At 41.7% G+C, this 21,908-nt stretch overlaps 1 protein-coding gene across 2 annotated transcripts in view; it reads left to right on the top strand.

The window, feature by feature from the left end:
- TDRD3 (tudor domain containing 3) overlaps positions 1-5,229 on the top strand; it is a 221,667-nt gene extending 216,438 nt beyond the window's left edge. The window contains exon 14 of one of the 2 annotated variants that reach the window (XM_066380800.1): positions 4,973-5,229. The gene's annotated coding sequence lies outside the window, so the exon portion shown is untranslated. The remainder of the gene's footprint in view (positions 1-4,972) is intronic. The other variant, XM_066380801.1, reaches the window with a different exon arrangement.
- Positions 5,230-21,908: the final 16,679 nt, after the last annotated feature.

Genomic DNA, 21,908 nt, shown 5'->3' with positions numbered 1-21,908 from the left:
ATCTAATTAGGGGTTTTCAAGTCTGGTTATGCTTTACAACCTGGGCATCCTCTAAAAATACCAATACCCTGCCCCCTAACCCCAACCACTTATAGTAGAATTTGGAGTGATAGGGCCAGGGTGTGCAAACCACCGATCTAAATGCTTTACAGCTGTGGTCTGCAATAGAGACTGGTTTTGCTCCTCTAGGAGACAGCCACTGTTTGGTTGTCACAACCGGGGGGGGGGGGGGGCATCTAGTGAGTAGGGGCCAAGAATGCTGCTGTAGTAAATGCATAGGACAGTGACCTGTCCCAAATGTAAAGACTGCTGATACTGAGAAATCCTCCATAAAAGCTCTGCTTCTGAAGGTTTTTCTTGTTTGTTTGTTTTAAGGAGGAAATGTTTTATAGTATCTCTTAAGGAATTGGGTAAAGACAACATGACTGCTTATTGAGATGTAATTTTTGGTCCCTAGGCTATCAGTCCAGAAACTTTCATCTTAGTTTTAGAAAAAGACTTGCTATCTGAAAATCATCTCTAATAGGAAGAGAAACATGACCAAAAAAAAAAAAAAGGAAATTATAGGACATTATAATCTAAGGCATCTCATTTTGAAGAACAAAGACCTGATTTATTAATATGTTTTTGGAAGGAAACACTTTGCCATGTCTGGTAACAGTTCTATTTTTTGCTTATGCCAGGGCTTTTGAATATATATTTTTAATAATCAGAGATTTCCCATTGCAGCTTTTGTTATATATTACCCTAAAGAGAATTTTAGAGTTAAGTATCTTTTTTTCTCAGCCTCTTCTTCTCAGTAACAAGACCATTGAGAATTTTAAAGAAATTGTTCTCATTTCTCTTCATTTCAGCTATTTATACTGCTAAGGCTGTTATCCACATTGTATTTCCCCCTACTGCATGACTCTCCATTTGTCAAACCAGCTGTGGCTGTTTAGAACCAGAAATGCAGCTATCTGGAATTGAGATGTGCTACACATGAAAAATTCATACCAAATTTTAAAGACTTAGTTTAAAATGTAAAATATCTCAATAACACTGGGGAACAACTTTTTTGTCATTTTCTGTTGCATGAGGTTTTAGAACTGTTTCTATATATTTCTGCATCGCTGATTCCAAATCTGAAATCTGTTTTTTGGTGCATTCTCTGGTTTTTATGCAATTTTAATTTCTTTTTGTTACAGTTAATGACATGCATTGGTTTTTAAATTGGAGTTAAAAGGCAATGACTCTTGGATTGAACATAACCACAAGGCAATTAATGTTTTACAAATATCACCTTTACATAATTGTGTTGTTTTTAAATGTAAAAAATTATTATCTGATAAAAACACCCTTTTATTTTGTTTTAAGATTGAATCATGGCTTCTTTGAGTAGGCGAAAATGTAGAATAGTCCTGACACCTTCTGTTGTATATGTGGCTATTACACACTTCAACCTCAAAGGCACAATATTTCATCATTTGTGACATGTGCATATATTGCCTATTTTCAAGTTCCCCTTGGCGATCAAGACAAGAATTGGGCTCCTCATATTGAGTGTCATCATTGTGAGGAAATGCTTTATTACTGGACAAAAGGAAAACGCAAAGGAATGTCTTTTGGTATTCCCATGGTTTGGCATGAACCTAAGGACCACAGCAGTGACTGTTATTTCTGTCTGATCCATACAAAGGGCATTGGAAAGAAAAAACGGCATATGATCGTGTGTCCTAATATTCCTTCAGCAATACGACCTATCCCACACTCCGAGACACTCCCAGTTCCAGTTTTCAATGGATTTATTTCTTCTAAGGACAAAGAAAGTGAGCATGATGATCAAGTATATTTTGATAAGATGCATGAAGAAATGGTTGTAGAATCTGAAAGGTCTTCTTCTGATGTCAAGCAGTCCTTAACCCCTCAGCAATTTAGCCAACCCAAATTGAATGACTTAGTAAGAAAGACATAAAAATTGTCCTCAACTTTCTGAAGTATGAGGAGCATAACTGGATCATTTATGTGGATCTTAAAATGGTAAATTTCCTCTAGGGCAACAGAGAGGTTTCATAAAGTATCCTTGCTTTCTGTGTTTGTGGGATAGCTGAGCTTGGGAGAAACACTGGACACAGAAGGAGTGGCTGAACCATGAAGCTCTGGACGTAGGGATGCAAAATATTGTGAATGAACCTGTAGTTAATCGAGACAGGATCATTTTTCCCCCACTTCACTTCAAACTTGGCTTAGTGAAGCAGTTTGTTCAGGCTTTGAATAGAGAAAGTGAATGCTTTCAACATATTATTTCTGTTTTTCCTGCCTTGTCTTTCGAGAAAATAAAAGCAGGTGAATTTTTGGACCTCAAATTCGAACCCTCATATGTGACAAAGAATTTGCCAGAAAGATGAATAAGGAGGAGAAAGCAGCATGGCAGTCTTTTGTGGCAGTTACAAAGAACTTCCTTGGCAACAAAAAAGCAGAAAAGTATGAACTTCTGGTTCAAAGGATGCTGTTGGCTTTCTGCAACATTGGATGTAACATGAGCGTTAAGATTCACTTCTTGAACAGTAACCTTGATAAGTTTCCCCCAAATTTTGGAGCTGTTAGTGATGAGCAAACTACTGCTGGAGCATCAAACAAGATTGTTCTCAATAAGTACACAAATGCAAGAGCTACAAATGCAAATTTTTGCCTGAATAGAATTTAAATAATTTTTGCGCAAATTTTATTATTAAAATAAGTGTTTTAATATTTTCTATTTTGAAATTGTAGACAAATTCTGATGCAATCATGCCTTTTAGTGTATTAGTGTATTTACTGCATTATATAAATTATTATATTTTCACAAAGATGATGCCCAAGAAGACATTCTACTTTATTATGTTAAACTAAATGTTGAAAATTTTACAATAAGATGAAAACCTAAAATCTTGAATTGCAAAAAAACTGTAGCTTACAGAGAAAAACTAATGTCAGATTTGAGATCAGCACACTCGAATTAGGTAAGAACAAGTGTTTTCGTGGATGCAACAAAAATTTTGTTCCCCAGTGTAATTTTTATTGTTCATATTAATAACATTTTAGATACATTGAGTTAAATAAAATGTTACTAAAATTAGTTTTACTTATTTATTTTTATTTTTTTAACATGGCTGCTAGAAACTTAAAAATTACACATCTTATATTTCTGTTGGACAGCACCATCTGTGCCAGGGTTTTGTCCAGAAGGGGGTCTCAGGGACTGATGTGGGGAAATGGGCTCATGTCTGAGGAAAAGTAGTGGCAAGTCAGATCAAAGCCATAAGGGGACATAAGACCCATAATTCCAAACTTCTAATTCCTGGACTTTTCATTATTGTTACAGACAACTTAGAAATATGAGCAGAGAAACTATATATAGCTCTTGAATCGATGAAACTGACCAAAACCGTACATTTGACAAGATTTCTGACATCATTGGAGTTATAGGATCTAGATTCCAGAAGTAGGACTAGGCTTTAGAAATCAATCTTAAGCTTCATTTTCCTGATGAGATAGAGTCCTCTAACGAGATTCTAAAGGCCACAGAAGGCATAAAGAGGGGAAGAACCATAGTCCACAGGAAGCAGCTTTCGGTGGCCACAGTAGAGTATGTAAACCAAACCAGTGGGTGTTCAAAATAATTATTGGTAGAGGCCGAAGAGTAGGGCTTTAGACACCTTAAGAATTTGAAGTGTTCAGTGCTATCATGACCTTCTGAATAAGAGTACTGTGATCAGAAGAACACTTAAGAAATATTGCTGTCAGATGGGGATGGATTATAGCACCAGGAGGGAAGAATCTAAGAAGCTAATGCAGTGGTCCAGGAGCCAAGAGCGCCTAGAGCATCACGTCCTGCTGTGAAAGAGGGAGGTGGCAGACCTGCGTGGGAAGGGTTTGTAGGGCACAGGAGCACGAGGCTCCCTGCGGCAATGAGATCAAGGCTCAGCATGTGAAGCAGTTTAATAAATATGACTCGCTTTGAACTTCATTTTTAGTTTAATATGTTTGATGAAAGAATTAATCTTTGCAGTTGCCTGTATTAATCACAACCAATGAAACCTATTGCTCAGCATAAACTGCTACATACATACCACGACTTTGTTTATTTCCTAAGGTTTTAACACCATTTTTAATGGGTAAACATTCTATTTTTAAATGTGAAAAACTGTTTTTGACAATCTAGTCCAGCAAAATTTTTCAAATCAAGGTCAAGGAAATGATCACTATAAGGATAGCAGTTGCTAAACCCTGTGATGCCAGTAGAATAGGCATCATGCGAGGATAACAGTACCCAAAGCTCTGATTTTCTAAGCAGGAGACTATGTACTTTGGAAAACTTATGAGCTATGTATATGCATCCGTGGGAACTCGGCCCATCCCCACCTGAGCAATCTCAAATAGGACCAGAGCAAACAGGGCTGCTCTCTTCACTCCTCTCAGCTCTTTCTGTTGTCACACCCTAAGTGTTTCAACATAGAGTGGTACCTGATAAAGGTAGGGAGCAGTCGGGGGAGATACCAGACTAAAATAAGTGACCTGTGTGGACTAACCTAATTCAGAGGGGCTCAAAGGGGAAATGGAGGTGGGCAGGTGGGCAGGATGGAGGTGGAAGTGGTTCATTAATAGGCTTACGCTGCTGCTTTTTTAGGTCATCCTCTGTTAAAGACTATTTGGTCAGTAGAAATTCCTGAGATCAACTCACTAGCAATAAAAGCTAATAGTGACAGGATGTACTTTAAGAATTTAAAAGAAAAAATTATTGTGAAAGATTTTGCTTTTAGATTTACATATTGCTTTATATAAATTATGTTTATAAATTAGACAGCAGTGTCCAATCTGTTCTGCTTACAATCTGTTGATATATATATAGGGACTTCATATTGACAGGTAAGTTTCAGCAGAAGTGTATCTTGAGTATGGAAAGTCAATTTGTGGGTCTGATATCACTCTTTTTCTCTCTTTTTTTAAATAGAGTCTTTGTGAAGAAAGGAGCCATTGACTGAAACCTCCTGGTCAAAACCTGTTGATAGGCCTTCTAACTTTCCTTTAGAATAAGATGCAGCCACGGTGGATATTATAATTTGGAGAATGAAAAAAAACAGTTTTTAGGGAGAAAAATTTCAGTCCACACAAAGATTGGAAAAATACTGAGCTAAGTAAAGCAGATTATCTTTTTACAAGTGAAATAATTTTTTCTTCTGCCATCAATAAAACCAATGCGCTATTATACACATTGTTTTACAGTATGTTTTATTTGCTGGATGTTGTCTTTTTCGTTCATCTGGTATCAGCGCCATACTGACTGCCTTAGAGATAGAATAGAATGACAGAATGATGGAGCCACCCCTGATAAGTGCAGAATAAACTGATTTACACAGCTTGCCACATTTCTTGCAAAAATGACCTGGAGCCAAATAGCAGTTCTTAGTATGGTAAGTACTAGCTATTAAGTACAACAGAAGTATTTAAAACCCAAATATGTTGTTTTTAGCACTCTGTTAGCTTTTTAAATGCAATTCAATTATAAAACAAGCATTCCCTCTTTATAATAGTGCAGTGGATCTTTCAGGATGCATCTGAGTTGCAAAGAACAGAAAACCCGAATCAGACTGCTTTTGTGTGTAGCTTAAATACTGAATTAGAGACCTTACTGGCTCACTCCACTGCCAGAAGCTCAGTAGGTTTCACTTGGTTTAAGGCAGTGACTCAGGCTTGTCATGACAGACCCCGATTCCTTACATCTCTCATTTCTGCTTCCTCTGTCATCAGCTTCCTTCTACAGCAGGCTTCCTGGCATGTCACAGGGTGGCTACAATTCCCAGAGCTGTTAAGTGCAGGGATGGGGTTGGGGTCACATCTAGAAGTGCACTCCAAAGAGAAAAGTAGCTTCTCTTCTGGGGCTACATTCACCTGTTTTGTGCTATTTTTGTCTTATAGACCAGTAACTTCTACAAGGGTTCATGAATTAGTTTAGGCCTGATGCAAGCGCCCCATTCTTAGAAGTGGAGGTGGTCTGCTTCCTGGAAGCTTATTGGATCCAAGGAGGAGGACATGTATCTGAAAGGCAGGAAACTTGCCAGAAGGAGAAGGAGGAGGTGTTGGAGAAGTGACCGAGCCAGGCCAAGGCTGAAACACAGACTCTTCATTTTATAGGACGGAGATAGTCTCCCCATAGTCTCAGTCCTAGGAAGCCAGAAGTGAACAGTTAAAAAGAGCAAGTGAGAAGGAAGGAGGCGGAGGGAGTGAGCGAGGGGAAAACAATTCCGCGGCCACAATAAGTGCTGCCATCTAGTACTGTGCTTTAAAGGAGAGGGCCTCAGGCTCGCTCAGGGCCTGTTCATTCTTTTTCTTTATTAGCCCACAGTTGATTATTTCTACAATGTCTTAAAAAAAATAAAGGATGAAAAAAACATGGCTTGGCAGGGTTGAGGGTTTTTTTTTTGGGGGGGGGTGTCTGTTTTTTATCATTGCCACACATCATAGGCCGTGTTTTTCTAGAAATCATCACGTAATTCTAATGTGTACTTTGGGTGAGAACCAGGAGACCCAGGGTGATTCTGATGAATTCGACAGCTGATAAGACAATAAGGGAAGAGGCAGGAGAACATGAAATGAGGCCTAGGTTAATGTGTTGGTGTCTTAGTTATTAATATAAAAGTTTAAAAGTAAAAAGAATTAATTATTTAAAATATAAAAAAGCTTATAGAGTAAGGATATAAAGGAAGAAACTATTTTTGTACAGCTGTATAATGTGTTTGAAGCTCAATGTTGTTACACAAGAGTCCAAAAGTTTATATGAAATTTAAAAGTGACAGTAAGCTAATATTTATTACTGAAGAAAGAAAAAAATGTTTGAATAAATTTAGTGTAGCCTGATTGTGCAGTGTTTGTAAAGTCTGCAGTAGTGAATGGAGCTCCTAGGCCTTCACACTGTCTCCCACTCACTGACTCACCCAGAGCAACTTCAGTCCTGCAAGCTCCATTCGTGGTAAGTGCCCTACACAGGTGTGCCATTTTTTATCTTTTATGCCATATTTTCTATCTGTAGGTATACAAAAACTTACCATTATGTTACAGTTGCCCCAAGTATTCAGTACAGCAATATGCTGCACAAGTTTGTGGTTAAGGAGCGGTAAGTAAGCTATTGATTTACCATCTAGGTGTGTGTAGTGCATTCTGTGGTGTTCACACAATGATGGAATTGCCTAATGATACATTTCTCAGAATGTACAACTGTTGTTTTATACACATGATTGTATTTTCTTTAAAACCGTGGAGCTTCACATTTAACTCATTCAGTCTTTGGACAATGTTGTCCATTTCCATAGGTTAGCCAAAGCCAGTTCTCATGTCAGACCAGTCAGCCAAATAAAAGCACAGTATTTTTTTTTTGTCAGAAAACATCTAACTTTATTCTTCCCCCTAAATCAAGTAAGCATGGTAATATCTTTCTTTTAAACTTTCATTGCACTCCTAAATTCTGAAATAGCAGGAGCCTTGGCATGTGTTTGTCACAATGACAACCACATTCAGTATCTCAGCACTTCTCAGCCAAGTTCTCGCTGCTCCAGGACACTCATGCAGGACTTGTTCTTGAACTGTCTCCATGCAGCCTGTAGGGCCAGCAGTCGTGGCCAGCATGGCCATTTCTTGAACTGTCTCCATGCAGCCTGTAGGGCCAGCAGTCGCGGCCAGCATGGCCGTTCACATGCAGCTTCCCATTGAATCCGGACAGACAGTAAAGAAACTGTGGAGCCAAAAAATGGTGGGCCATTCCTTTTTTAAAGTCTCGCACCAACAAGCAAACACAGAGAAAACATGTACCTTTCATTCAAGGCTCACAAAACCCTGACACATTATCCGGTTTCATAACCTGGAGAATCTTCTCTATTTCCTCCTAGAATCAAAGGCCTCACCAGTGTCAGTAAGGCTCACAATGCCCCTCAGCTCTGGTTCCCCATCTGCACACCTTCTCTTTCCCTGCCAACATGGCTTCTTCCTCAGCACCCTGCATTCTCTCTGCTTCTTTCTTCCCCTTCTCCTTTTTCAAAACTTTCTGCTATGAAAACCTCTCTCCTCCAGCAAACATTAGCAAAACAGTGGCCCTTCCCAAGCAAGAAGGTAATTTGCAATTTCACAAACCACATATACCTGGTGCTGCCCAGCCCCCAATGCAAACTATAAGCGAGCAAATATAAAAATCATATTTTAAAAACTTATTTGACCAACACAGCCCCTTCTCCCCACCCATCCAGGAAGAAGACATCATTTTAAGTTTCATGGTTTTTAAGAGGTTTGTCTTCTCTTTCTTTTCCTCTTCTTCATCCCCTCACCCTCTCCTTTTCCATCTTCATCTTCTACTTGTACTTTTAAAGAATTAGGCCAAAAATGGATTCATTTGTCCCTACAACAGCAAACCCAGAGTTAATTGCTGTTTCAATCTTTCCTCAGGACTATGACCTTCAAAAAGTCCATCTGAAATCTTTGATTAGCGCTAGTTGGGTAATCTGCATGTTAAAACCCTGCTGGTCCCCTTTCCTCCAAAATAAGATGGCCTGACATGGAAACATACTTTCTTTTCTTTTGTTAATACTTTCTGCGCACTCTTTTGACTGTAAAACCTTCCACATTCTACAATCCCTCTGAGAACCTTGCTGCCCAATTTCTGAATCCTTTTATAAGCCCATTAGATCTTCAAATTTAATTGATGAGATTTTGTTTTTAACAGCACATAATTTTATTGAAAGCTTATTGGGTGGGGCTGGGGATATTGTATAATCATGAATACACAGTCCTCCTTTTTATGTCTCTGTTTAAAGAGAGAAAGATCGCCATGCCCAGATAGGTGGAAGAAGTAGCAGAGAAGACCCCAGCTAGGACTCTCAAAGAGATCCATCCTTTTTTGGAAGAGGATGTAAAAGATAATTCCTTCAAACTGCTTCAGTCTGAGTGGCCTATGGGAAGTCGTCATTCTCCCCAGGTGTCCAGGTATCCCCCTGTGAAATCAGTGCTCTAGTCCAGGGGCAGTCAACCTTTTTATACCTACCGCCCACTTTTGTACATCTGTTAGTAGTAAAATTTTCTAACCTCCCACCGGTTCCACAGTAATGGAGATTTATAAAATAGGGAAGTAACTTTATAAAATTTATAAAGCAGAGTTACAGCAAGTTAAAGCATATAATAATAATTACTTACCAAGTACTTTATGTCGAATTTTCGCTAAGTTTGGCAGAATAAATCTTTATGAAACAACTTACTATAGTTAAATCTATCTTTTTATTTGTACTTTGGTTGCTCCGCTACCGCCCACCACGAAAGCTGGAACACCCACTAGTGGGCGGTAGGGACCAGGTTGACTACCACTGCTCTAGTCTAAGGAATCAATTTCCAGTCTGTAGAGAGCATTGGAATCCTCCAGATGGCTTCTTTAAATACCATTGCCATCTCCACCTCTGATATTCTGATTCTGTGGTTCTGTGATCAGGTTCTGGGGATATGCATTTTAATCTGTCTCCTCAGATAATCGTGTTGGTCATGGCTGGCGGTGACTCGTATATAGTATTCTGAATGGACTAGCAGCATCTCCTGCAGTGCCTTAACATTGCAGATCAAGGCGTCAGAACGAGAAGACCTGCAGAGGCAGAATGCTTGGAGATAGGGTGTGTAAAGACAAAGAAAAATGAAGAAATGAGAGGCCTAATTCTCCCTGTTAAGATTCCTCTTCCTCCTTTTTCTTAGATCTTTTACTTTAGAAAACATGTAAGTCATTTCTTCTCTCTGAAATGTATATAAATCCTTTTAAAAACTGGATAGGGCTTTTGTCAGCTTGATGACCCATGAATACTTTTCTCAAGCACCTTGATGTTTACTCTTTGAAATGTAAACATCAAGGAAAAGAGCAACTTTTCTGTCAAATAAGTTTGCAAATATGTATATGTTTGCTCACTTATAGTTTGCATTGGATGTAGGGAGATAGGCTGTAAGCAAGCAGGATCCTTATAGCCTAAGGCTTAGTTTTATGACTAAGCCTTTTCCACCCTTTTAATACTAAGATCTATTCAAAACTAAGCTTTTCCCCACACCCTTGACTGTTGCATGATGTGGGGTGGTGCACTCTCATGAGAAATCCCATTATGCCTCAGATAAGTGACTTTGTGTCAGAGACTTCCTTGTTTGTATATTGGATTAAAGGTTTTGATTTCTACACTATAAAATGGGGCAGAGGAGCCCATACTGGAGGAGAACAGAGAAAGGCCACATGGAGGAGAGGAGAAGCAGCCAAGATGGCAGAGTGCGGAAGGAGAAGCCAGTTTGTGCAGAGAGAAGGAGATGGGGAACAGAGGTGAATAAGGCTGGTGAGGTAGAAACCTTTGATTGTAGGAAACTCAGATAAGTCAGTGGCTTTGGGAGCCTTGAATGGAAAGGGAAGTGTTTTCCCACTGTGTGTATTTCTTGCCTGCCGGGTGCAAGCTAGGATTAAAGATAATGGCCCACCAGTTCTTGGCTCCGTTGTTTCATTACTGACTGTCCAAATCAAATGTGAACCTGCATGGGCCAAGCGGCTGTGATGCTGGCCGTGGCTCCTGGCTTTACACACCATAATCACCCAGTTTCTCTGGGATGGTAGGCACCTTGCTGTAAATTGTAAAACAACCGCCTGTCACAAAGATAAAAGTTAGTTTCTCAGCTAGATAAGCAAATAAGCTAATACAGGTAGTCACTCCATCTACCATGTGAGTCGGGGATGAATTATGTGTGACAAATGATATTGTCAAATTCAATTACTTGAGGGCTAGTTATTGTTGATCTTGAGGACCTATGTGTAATGGGTTTTATCTGCTTGGCTGTATAAAGGGTGAAATTTTTTTCTGTTTTTGCAATCTCTCAGTGGACTCTCTGTGATATGTATCATATTCTGGTTTAATGTGTATTCACCAACAGAGAAACTTTTTTGTCTGGAAAATTTTGTTCTCAGTGCTCTTTCCCCGTGTTGGGTAGTATAAATTAATCTTCTATTTTTCCTGGCTGGGCTAATAATCAAATTAACATGAGTAGATTAAGAGGAGAAAATGACCAAATTATTACTTATGTACACTCCGGGGTTCCACAAGGATATAGGGTCCCAAAACGTTGGGCAGGTTAGGTTTATATGCCATCTTGAGCTACGGAGAAGGAGATTATAGTTTGGAACTTCAAAATGAAGGAAGGCAATTCACATGGAGATGAAAAAGTGAATGTTTCACAAATTAATCTTTGCTTGGCCATCCTAACAATGGGCTACAGAAAAGATTAGCAGCAAGGGGGCACCAGCATTGGACCTTAGTTCAGCAGCCTTGGTTCTTGAGTTCAGCTGGAAAAGAATGCAGAGCCAAGAACTCAAATTATGAAAGAAAGTTTATTTAGAAAGTTCCAGAGGTAGAAAAAGTGAGCCAGCTGGGCTGTGTGGGCTCAGGAAACAAGCTAGTCTGTCCAAAGAAGGGCCTATGAAACATAGGAGAAAGGAAGCAAGGATATGGGGGTCTTAAAAAGCTTGGGCATGCTCCAGAGAGAGTGCATGCTAGGGAGAGAAGGAGGTGGGAGAGAGAGAGAGAGATAGAGAGAGAACTGCGTCCTTTGTCTTGAGGGTTTTGTCTAAAGGTCTCAGGGGAGGACCTTAATAGAATATTCATGAACTTTCCAGGGGTGTCCCCTCATGGCTGTGACCTACACTGATTGGTCAGTGCCAGGGCAAAGGATCATTAGTTATTGCAGCTGGGTGTGAGGTCAGCAATGGCACCAGCCCACTTGGTCTTGCTTTTCTGGGCCTGGTGCTATGAAACAACTAAGGCCTAGATGTTATCAATAAGGTTTAATGCTTAAGGGAGTGGCCATGCAAAGGCCAGCATATGAAAGATCAAGGGGTCTAAAGCACATGACCAGCATATGTATACTAGAGGGGAAAAGGTCACCCTGGTGACCTTCCATACCTGGCATCATTCCTACTCAGCTCAACGTCTGTCTTACTGCCTACTACAAACAGTCTCTGAGCAAAGGAGCCTACCTAAGTTCTTCCGTTTCTATTACACACTAGTTTATATTAAACTAATTATCTATGATGATAGCTCCCTTCCTGGAGCAGGTCCTCTAAATCAGTGGTCCCCAACCTTTTTGGGGCCACGGACCAGTTTAATGTCAGAAAATATTTTCACGGACCGGCCTTTAGGGTGGGACGGATAAATGTATCACGTGACCGAGACAAGCATCAAGAGTGAGTCTTAGATGGATGTTAACAGAGGGAATCTGGTCATTTTTAAAAAATAAAGCATTGTTCAGACTTAAATATAAATAAAGCGGAAATAATGTAAGTTATTTATTCTTTCTCTGTGGACTGGTACCAAATAGCCCACGGACCGGTACCGGTCTGTGGCCTGGGGGTTAGGGACCACTGCTGTAAATCCTTTGGAAAGTCAAATATTTTTCCTGAGTCTTATCTTAAAATAATCAATACCCCAAAAAGCATATTTTCGGGTGGCAAACTCTACTTCCCCTCATTCAACAAGTACAAATAGTTTTTATCACAGGTTCCCCAGAGTAAATAGTGAGCCTGACCCTAGAGTATAACTCATAACTCTGGAGAACTTTGTTCCGTTGCTGGCAAGGCCATGAGGTCAGCCTGGAAAGGTTCCACTTGGTCCACAAGGTCAGGTCCTCTGACCTGTGCATATAGACCGTGGCTGTGCTGTCCAGACCTGAGGGCACCAGCCAGCAAATGCCTGGCCAGCACTGGCCTCCAGTAGATGCCTTTTTCTTAGAGCAGCTGAAACTGGAAATACTGGCATTGGTGATGCCTATCGCCACTTCAGCCGAGTAAGCAGAGACAGAGATTGAATCCTGATGGGCGCTTTATTCAGATGGCCAGAGATCTGTGGTTATGTACCCTAACAAGCCAACTCAACCTCCAATCCTGAGCCAACCTTTTCATAAAGGGAAGAAAAGGGTAGGTAAAGGTTCTGGAATTTCTCCAGGGAGTTAATGAAATAATAGTTAAAGTTAATTGGGTTGTAGTCAGTGGGCGTTCTGTCCTGGGAGCACAAAGGCAGCGGACTGCTTGCAGTCTCAGGGCACACAGGTGGATGGCTTCAAGACCTCCTAACTCCCGTGAGGCCAGTCAGGTGGCCCAGTTCCTGGAGCAAAGCTTTCACTTGTTTTTAATCATTTGAGTAGTGAGTGTTTTTCATGATCTCTGACCCCCAGGAGTGAGTTTTTTGTTGTTATTGTTTTCAAAAAATGAAATTAGTTCCAATTACAGTTTTATTAACTTAAAATCATGTTTGTTTGATAACCAACTTATGGAAACAAGAAGAACATACAATTGCCTTTTTTTAATGTTGCCTTACACATGTACGATCGTACTCTGGATGGTCAGGAGGCACCAGGATGTATATGAACGTTCATACTACTCAAAGGTTAAGTCTATTGTTTATACTAAAGCCACTATTACTCAAGCTCAGATTTTAACTCTGAAGGCCCCCCCCCCCCCCACTGCCTCCTGGAGTCCGCTCTGCCCCGCGCCCCTCGGCCCCCCCCGGGCCCGCTCTGCCCCGCGCCCCTCGGCCCCCCCCCCCCCCGGGCCCGCTCTGCCCCGCGCCCCTCGGCCTCCCCGGGCCGCTCTGCCCAGCGCTCCTTGGCCTCCCAGCGCCCCTCGGCCTCCCCGGGCCCGCTCTGCCCAGCGCCCCTCGGCCCCCCCGGGCCCGCTCTGCCCAGCGCTCCTTGGCCTCCCAGCGCCCCTCGGCCTCCCCGGGCCCGCTCTGCCCCGCGCCCCTCGGCCCCCCCCGGGCCCGCTCTGCCCCGCGCCCCTCGGCCCCCCCGGGCCCGCTCTGCCCCGCGCCCCTCGGCCTCCCCAGGCCCGCTCTGCCCAGCTCTCCTCGGCCTCCCCGGGACCGCTCTGCCCCGCGCTCCTCGGCCTCCCCGGGCCCGCTCTGCCCCGCGCCCCTCGGCCTCCCCGGGCCCGCTCTGCCCAGCGCTCCTTGGCCTCCCCGCGCCCCACGGCCTCCCCGGGCCCGCTCTGCCCAGCGCCCCTTGGCCCCCCGGGGCCCGCTCTGCCCAGCGCTCCTCGGCCTCCCAGCGCCCCTCGGCCTCCCCAGGCCCGCTCTGCCCCGCGCCCCTCGGCCCCCCCCCCCCGGGCCCGCTCTGCCCCGCGCCCCTCGGCCCCCCCCCCCCCCCCGGGCCCGCTCTGCCCAGCGCCCCTCGGCCTCCCCGGGCCGCTCTGCCCAGCGCTCCTTGGCCTCCCAGCGCCCCTCGGCCTCCCCGGGCCCGCTCTGCCCAGCGCCCCTCGGCCCCCCCGGGCCCGCTCTGCCCAGCGCTCCTTGGCCTCCCAGCGCCCCTCGGCCTCCCCGGGCCCGCTCTGCCCCGCGCCCCTCGGCCTCCCCGGGCCCGCTCTGCCCCGCGCCCCTCGGCCTCCCCGGGCCCGCTCTGCCCCGCGCCCCTCGGCCTCCCCGGGCCCGCTCTGCCCAGCTCTCCTCGGCCTCCCCGGGCCCGCTCTGCCCCGCGCTCCTCGGCCTCCCCGGGCCCGCTCTGCCCCGCGCTCCTCGGCCTCCCCGGGCCCGCTCTGCCCAGCGCTCCTTGGCCTCCCAGCGCCCCTCGGCCTCCCCGGGCCCGCTCTGCCCAGCGCCCCTTGGCCCCCCGGGGCCCGCTCTGCCCAGCGCTCCTCGGCCTCCCAGCGCCCCTCGGCCTCCCCAGGCCCGCTCTGCCCCGCGCCCCTCGGCCTCCCCGGGCCCGCTCTGCCCAGCGCTCCTTGGCCTCCCAGCGCCCCTCGGCCTCCCCGGGCCCGCTCTGCCCAGCGCCCCTCGGCCCCCCGGGGCCCGCTCTGCCCAGCGCTCCTCGGCCTCCCAGCGCCCCTCGGCCCCCCCGGGCCCGCTCTGCCCAGCGCCTCTCGGCCTCCCCGGGCCCGCTCTGCCCAGCTCTCCTCGGCCTCCCCGGGCCCTCTCTGCCCAGCGCTCCTCAGCCTCCCCAGGTCTGCAGCTCATTGAGCAGGGTCTTCGTCGCAGCGGCAGCTGCTTTGTTGGAGGCTCTGCCATCTGGGCCATGAAGAAATGACTTGCCAGAAAAATGCTGCAAGGGTGACCACTCCTCAGGAGGGACAGCTCTTTTCTCTGTGATATTTCTATTTTCCCCCGTCTTCAGACCAGGCCTTGCCTTGTTTAGCTGGCATGTTTTAAAATCTTCTCTCAGTGGACATTAAGGCTAGAAAAAGCCTTCCCACGTTTTAAACTCTTTTTTCCTAGGATGTATCTATGTGCATGTTCCTCACCTGTGGACTCCACTTTTCCTCCCTGGGCTCAGTGACTCCCTGGTTACAGGATGGAGCGTGGATGTAGGCAGGTGGCGGCATCCATATAGTATGATGCGAGTTCCATTCTCAACACCAAAGCCCTAAATTCACTATTCGGGAACAACAGCACCTTAAGTCATTTGCCTTCTAGTACACAAAGAGCATCATCAGAAAAATTAGACATTGAGCTGTGTGAGAGACAGGGCAAAGCAGGGTTCAGATCTAAGCTACACTATTTGCCAGCTGTGGCAAGTTGTTTTATTTAAACTTTTAACCTTATTTTTGTCATCTCTAAAATGGAAAACAGTTACCCATCTTGCTTCTTGTAAGCCCTTAATTGGTGCTGTAGAGTAAGGAGCGTACTGCAGTGGCTCCAACCAGATCACATGAACTTGCTTCTCCATAGGCAGAGAAGGGACCCTCAGGGAGCTGTGCCAGCCGTGGGCCAGGGCTGCGCCAGGGCCAAGCCTCCACTGAGCCGGGAAGCCCCAGGGCGCATCCAGTGGAAACAGGCCTGAAATGGAGAAAAGATAGAGAGGGAGGACTGTGGAGGGGACTCTTCCTGAGGTTTGTCATTTTACCAGCCCTAAGTCAAATACCGCTTCAGAAGAACTAACTGGCTTATTTTCTGTAGATTATTACATGTGTTGAATTACAAACAAATAGGCAAATGAAAGTATGTTTACTTGCTTTAACATACAATTTGAGATGTGGATGTGGTGGATGCAGGGTTTTACCACCCCAAAGTATGTGTTTTTGGCATGAAGATTATTTTAGCTGATTATTATTATTTTTTTTAATTTTTAATGGGGCGACAAAAATAAATCATAATACATATATTCAAAGATCAACAAGTCCAGGTTATCTTGTCTTTCAATTGTGTTGCATACCCATCACCCAAAGTCAGATTGTCCTCTGTCACCTTCTATCTAGATTTCTTTGTGCCCCTCCCCCTCCCCCTTTCCCTTTCCCTCTCCCCCCTCCCCCCGTAACCACCACACTCTTCTCAATGTCTCTTAGTTTCACTTTTATGTCCCACCTACGTATGGAATAATGCAGTTCCTGGTTTTTTCTGATTTACTTATTTCACTTCGTATCATGTTATCAAGATCCCACCATTTTGCTGTAAATGATCCGATGTCATCATTTCTTATGGCTGAGTAGTATTCCATAGTGTATATGTGCCACATCTTCTTTATCCAGTCATCTATTGAAGGGCTTTTTGGTTGTTTCCGTGTCCTGGCCACTGTGAACAATGCTGCAATGAACATGGGGCTGCATGTGTCTTTACGTATCAATGTTTCTGAGTTTTGGGGGTATATAACCAGTAGAGGGATTGCTGGGTCATAAGGTAGTTCTATTTTCAGTTTTTTGAGGAACCACCATACTTTCTTCCATAATGGTTGTACTACTTTACATTCCCACCAACGGTGTATGAGGATTCCTTTTTCTCCACAGCCTCTCCAACATTTGCTATTACCTGTCTTGTTAATAATAGCTAATCGAACAGGTGTGAGGTGGTATCTCATGGCAGTTTTGATTTGCATTTCGCTAATAATTAAAGAAGATGAGCATCTTTTCATATATCTGTTGGCCATTTGTATTTCCTCCTGGGAGAAGTGTCTGTTCATGTCCTCTTCCCATTTTTTTATTGGATTGTTTGTTTGTTTGTTGTTGAGTTTTATGAGTTCTTTGTATATTTTGGATATTAGGCCCTTATCTGAGCTGTTGTTTGAAAATATCATTTCCCATTTAGTTGGCTTTCTGTTTATTTTGTTATCAGTTTCTCTTGCTGAGCAAAAACTTTTTATTCTGATGTAGTCCCATTCATTAATTTTTGCCTTCACTTCTCTTGCCTGTGGAGTCAAATTCATAAAATGCTCTTTAAAACCCAGGTCCATGAGTTTAGTACCTATGTCTTCTTCTATGTACTTTGTTTCAGGTCTTATGTTTAGATCTGTGATCCATTTTGAGTTAATTTTAGTACAGGGGGAGAAACTGTAGTCCAGTTTCATTCTTCTGCATGTGGCTTTCCAATTTTCCCAGCACCATTTATTGAAGAGGCTTTCTTTTCTCCATTGTGTATTCTTGGCCCCTTTATCAAAAATTATTTGACTATATATATGTGGTTTTATTTCTGGACTTTCTATTCTGTTCCATTGGTCTGAGTGTCTACTTTTCTGCCAATACCATGCTGTTTTGATTGTCGTGGCCCTATAATATAGTTTGAAGTCAGGTATTGTAATGCCCCCAGCTTCATTCTTTTTCTTTAGGATTGCTTTGGCTATTCGGGGTTTTTATAGTTCCATATAAATCTGATGATTTTTTGCTCTATTTCTTTAAAAAATGTCATTGGAATTTTGATGGGAATTGCATTAAATTTGTATATTGCTTTGGGTAATATGGCCATCTTGATTATATTTATTCTTCCTAACCAAGAACAAGGAATATTCTTCCATCTCATTATATCTTTTTCAATTTCTCTTAACAGTGGTTTATAGTTTTCATTATATAAGTCCTTTACATTCTTTGTTATGTTTATTCCTAAGTATTTTATTTTTTTTGTTGCAATTGTGAAGGGGATTATTCTTTTGAGTTCGTTCTCAGTTGTTTCATTGTTGGCATATAGAAAGGCTATTGACTTCTGTATGTTAATTTTGTATCCTGCGACCTTACTGTATTGGCTTATTGTTTCTAGTAGTCTTTTTGTGGATTCTTTGGGGTTTTCAATGTATAGGATCATATCATCTGCAAAAAGTGATACCTTTCTTCTTTTCCGATATGGATGCCTTTTATTTCTTTGTCTTGTCTGATTGCTCTGGCTAGAACCTCTAGTACCACATTAAATAAGAGTGGAGAGAGTGGACAACCCTGTCTTGTTCCTGATTTAAGGGGGAAAGCCTTCAGTTTAGTGCCATTTAATATGATGTTAGCTGATGGTTTATCATATATGGCCTTTATCATGTTGAGATATTTTCCTTCTATACCCATTTTGTTGAGAGTTTTAAACATAAAATTGTGTTGTATTTTATCAAAAGCCTTTTCTGCATCTATTGATAAGATCATGTGGTTTTTGTTCTTTGTTTTGTTGATATGGTGTATTATGTTAACCGTATTACATATGTTGAACCATCCTTGAGATTCTGGGATGAATCCCACTTGATCATGATGTATAATTTTTTAATATGTTGTTGTATTCGATTTGCTAGTATTTTGTTTAGTATTTTAGCATCTGTATTCATTAGAGATATTGGTCTGTAGTTTTCTTTTTTTGTGCCATCCTTGCCTGGTTTTGGTATGAGGGTTATGTTAGCCTCATAAAATGTGTTTGGAAGTATTGCTTCTTCTTCAATTTTTTGGAAGACTTTGAGTAGAATAGGAACCAAGTCTTCTTTGAATGTTTGATAAAATTCGCTGGTATAGCCGTCAGGGCCTGGACTTTTATTTTTGGGGAGGTTTTTAATGTTTTTTTCTATTTCTTCTCTACTAATAGGTCTGTTTAGGCTTTCTGCTTCTTCTTGACTTAGTCTAGGAAGGTTGTATTGTTCTAGGAATTTATCCATTTCTTCTAGATTATTGAATTTAGTGGCATAAAGTTTTTCATAGTATTCTACAATAATTCTTTGTATATCTACGGTGTCTGTGGTGATTTCTCCTCTTTCATTTTGGATTTTGTTTATATGAGTTCTTTCTCTTTTTTTCTTGGTAAGTCTTGCCAAGGGTTTGTCAATTTTGTTGATCTTTTCAAAGAACCAGCTCTTTGTTCTACTAATTTTTTCTATAGTTTTACTGTTCTCTATTTCATTTATTTCTGCTCTGATTTTTATTATCTCCTTTCTTCGGCTGGTTTTGGGTTGTCTTTGTTCTTCTTTTTCTAGTTCCTTAAGGTGTGAAGTTAAGTAGTTCACTTGGGCTCTCTCTTGTTTGTTCATATATGCCTAAAGTGATATGAACTTCCCTCTTATCACTGCTTTTGCTGCATCCCACAGATTCTGATATGTTGTATTGTCATTTTCATTAGTCTGTATATATCTTTTGATCTCTGTGCTTATTTCTTCTTTGACCCACTCATTTTTTAAAAGTATGTTGTTTAGTTTCCACATTTTTGTGGGATTTTTTTCTCGTTTTTGCAGTTGAATTCTAGTTTCAAGGCTTTATGATCAGGAAATATGCTTGGCACAACTTCAATTTTTCTGAATTTGCTTATATTGTTTTTGTGGCCCAACATATGGTCAATTCTTGAGAATGATCCATATACACTGGAGAAAAATGTATACTCTGTCACTTTGGGATGAAATGTCCTGTAGATGTCTATCATATCCAGGTGCTCTAGTGTTTTGTTTAAGGCCACTATGTCTTTGTTGATTCTCTGTTTGGATGATCGATCTAGAGCCGTCAGCGGTGTATTGAGGTCTCCAAGTATGATTATATTTTTGTCAGTTTTTGTTTTAAGGTCAATAAGTAGCTGTCTTATATATTTTGGTGCTCCTTGGTTTGGTGCATATATATTAAGAATTGTTATGTCTTCTTGATTCAGTGTCCCCTTAGCCATTATGAAATGGCCATTTTTATCTCTGAGTACTTTTGCTGTCTTGTATTCAGCGTTATCAGATATGAGTATTGCTATGCCTGCATTTTTTTGGATGTTATTTGCTTGGAGTATTGTTTTCCAGCCTTTCACTTTGAATTTGTTTTTATCCTTGTTACTTAGATGAGTTTCCTGTAGGCAGCATACAGTTGGATTTTCTTTTTTAATCCATTCTGCTACTCTGTGTCTTTTTATTGGTGAGTTTAATCCATTTACACTTAGTGTAATTATTGACACTTGTGAGTTCCCTATTGCCATGTTATAGATTGCTTTCTGTTAGTTTTGTGTCTTGTTTGATCCTTCTCTTTCGTTTTTCTATCTTTTGTTTTTATTTGGTTGTATTCCATTCATCTTTCCTCTGTTGCTACCTTTTTTGTCTCATGTGCTTCTGTGGTGGTTTTTTCAATGGTGGTTACCTTTAAGTAATGAAAAGGGTTCCGACCCTGTTCTTTGTAGCACACTATTTTGTGAGTACTTTTGCACTCCATCGTCCTTTGCTACTGTTAATCTCCATCCTCTCCCCCTTTTTCTTTTTGTTGTTGTCACAGTTTAAATTTGGTTTTATTGTGTTCTTCTTGGAGCTTTTACTTGTGGCTTTATTTTTTTTTTGTTCTTTGTATCTGATTGGAGAACCCCCTTTAGTAATTCCTGGAGTGGGGGTTTTCTGATGATAAATTCCCTCATCTTTTCTGTATCTGTGAATGTTTTTATTTCTCCTTCATATTTGAAGGATAGCTTTGATGGGTATAGTATTCTTGGCTTAAAGTTACTCTCTTTCAGGACTTTAAATATTGGGGCCCACTCTCTTCTAGCTTGTAGAGTTTCTGCTGAGAAATCTGATGATAATCTAATGGGCCTTCCTTTATATGTTGTATTCTTCTTTTCCCTGGCTGCCATGAGAATTTTTTCTTTGTCATTGGTTTGTGCCAATTTCATTATGATGTGCCTTGGAGTAGGTTTTTTGGGGTTAAGAAAACTCGGAGTTCTGTTTGCTTCTTGAATTTGAGGCTTTAGTTCTTTCCACAGGCTTGGGAAGTTCTCATCTATTATTTGTTCGAATATGTTCTCCATTTCATTTTCTCTCTCTTCTCCCTCTGATATACCTATTATTCTTATGTTATTCTTTTTGATGGGGTCAAACAATTCCTGCAGGGCTTTCTCATTTTTTTAAATTTTTGAGTCTCTTTCTTCTTCTCTCTGTTGTGCCTCAAGTTGCTTGTCTTCTATTTCACTAATCCTACCTTCTATCTAGCCTGTTCTATTAGCTAAGCTGGTTACCTCTTTTTTCAGCTTATAAATTGAGTTTTTCATCTCTGTTTGATTTGTTTTTATAGTTTCAATTTCCTTGGTAATATATTCTTTGTGTTCATTGAGTTGTTTTCTGAGCTCCCTAAATTTCCTTTCTGTGTTTTCTTGTATATATCTGAGTATTTTTAGGATTTCTATTTTAAATTCTCTGTCATTTAGCTCCAAGGTTTTCAATATATTAAATTTTTCTCCATAGATTTTTCCTCATCTATCTGTGTTACCTCTCTGTCTTTTGTATCCATGATATTCGATTTTCTCTTCCTTAATGGCATCTGAGGGTGGTTTTGTTTATAGTATTAATGAGATTTAATAAAGAATAAAAAGTTAAAAAAATAAAAAAATCGAAAAAAGTTTTGTTTTTTTTAAATTAATAATGAAATAAAGAAAAATAAAATAAAATAAAAATTAAAAAAAAGGAAATTATCCCCCCCCTCCTTTTTTCCTCTCCTCTCCTCTCCCCTCTTTCTTGAGAAAATCTTGTGTTGAACTGTGAATTATATTATATTTAATAGAACAAACAATGCCTGTAATGGAGGGCCTGAATTGGGGAAAAGTAATAAAGGGGCAAGAAACAAAAAATAAATAAAAAATAAAAATTAAAAAAAAGGGGGAAATGGACCCACAAAAAGCAAATCATGAAAAAATTTGTATCAAGAATAAAATGATTTGCGTTTAGGTGTTGCTTGACTAAGAGTTATGATG

Source organism: Saccopteryx leptura, chromosome 4 (genome assembly GCF_036850995.1).
Source record: "Saccopteryx leptura isolate mSacLep1 chromosome 4, mSacLep1_pri_phased_curated, whole genome shotgun sequence".
NCBI classification, from domain to species: domain Eukaryota; kingdom Metazoa; phylum Chordata; class Mammalia; order Chiroptera; family Emballonuridae; genus Saccopteryx; species Saccopteryx leptura.
The sequence above is the reverse complement of the archived record's forward strand: the minus strand, read 5'-3'. Positions and strand labels throughout refer to the sequence as shown.